The 1,026-nt window shown below is 43.4% G+C and overlaps 1 long non-coding RNA gene across 1 annotated transcript; it reads right to left on the reverse strand.

The window, feature by feature from the left end:
* Positions 1-204: 204 nt before the first annotated feature.
* LOC116185508 lies at positions 205-755 on the reverse strand. The gene is made up of 2 exons (XR_004150359.1): positions 624-755; positions 205-585 (listed from the first exon to the last, which is right to left on the reverse strand). It is a non-coding gene; the product is annotated as an uncharacterized LOC116185508 (long non-coding RNA).
* Between the last annotated feature and the right edge of the window lie 271 nt (positions 756-1,026).

A 1,026-nucleotide genomic window follows, 5' to 3' on the forward strand; every position in this document is an offset into this window, starting at 1 on the left:
GTTCGAGTAATTTCTCGAGTAATTTCTCGAGTAATTTAAGGATAATCAAGTTGAAATCAGCGATCCTTCGAAACGAGTTTCACTTGTTGGCTCGTGTCGAACGAGCGTTAATAATATACGAGAAATACACGTTGCGGCGCAATTGGTCAACCGTTGTTGCCGTTCCCTTTCGACCCGCAATAGCGGCGTCTCGTTTTTCTTTTCTTCGATAAAGCGGGAGGGGGGGGGGGAAGCGGGAAGGGGAGAAGCAATCACGACACCCTCAAAGAATAGCGAGAAAGGAGAGATTTCGCACGCAAAGCTGTGAAAGAAAGAAAGAGGTGAAAAATTGTCACGACGGTCGATAAAATTTCGATAAAATTCGAAACTGGAGCGAGTGCAGCCGGAAGTCCGCGTCATTAGATCCTCCGCCGGTTCAAAGAGCAGACATCGTTCACACTCCCTCCCCCAGATCGCATCCATTCTCCTCGTTTTCTTTCCCGACACGTATCTCTCCACGCTCTTGGCTCCGCTCCTTCGCCGTTTTTATTTATCCGCACCTCGGTTGCCAAATCTTTCCACCCTTTGCCTCGTCTTCTCTCCCCTCTCAATGGGTCCCCCTTTCTCCTCCCCCTCCTCCTCACCCTCCTCCATGCTATCCTCCGCACCTCTGACGATTTTCATCACCGTTCCATTCAGTTTTACGGAGTGAACGTCGCGCCGTATCTTCCTCGATCCTCCATTTTTCCATTTCCATCCTTTATTTCTATTTATCTCTCGATTTCGATGTATTTTTTTTCGCTTTCAACTCGAATTCGTATGCGATATTATTACAAAGACAATATTTGGAAAAATATTGGTATTTTCACTGATTATTTCTCTTATCTGATTATTTCTCTGTAAAAATATATTCCTTTGATATCGCTTCGTAACAAAGGAATGAAAGGAGAAGATAATAAAAAAAGGAAAAAAATATGGAAGATGTTCTCGAGCGAAAATACGTTTCTTCTTAATTATTAGGTGTGCAAATAAATTCTTTTCAAATTC

Source organism: Apis dorsata, unplaced genomic scaffold, assembly GCF_000469605.1.
Source record: "Apis dorsata unplaced genomic scaffold, Apis dorsata 1.3 scaffold_198, whole genome shotgun sequence".
Taxonomy (NCBI): domain Eukaryota; kingdom Metazoa; phylum Arthropoda; class Insecta; order Hymenoptera; family Apidae; genus Apis; species Apis dorsata.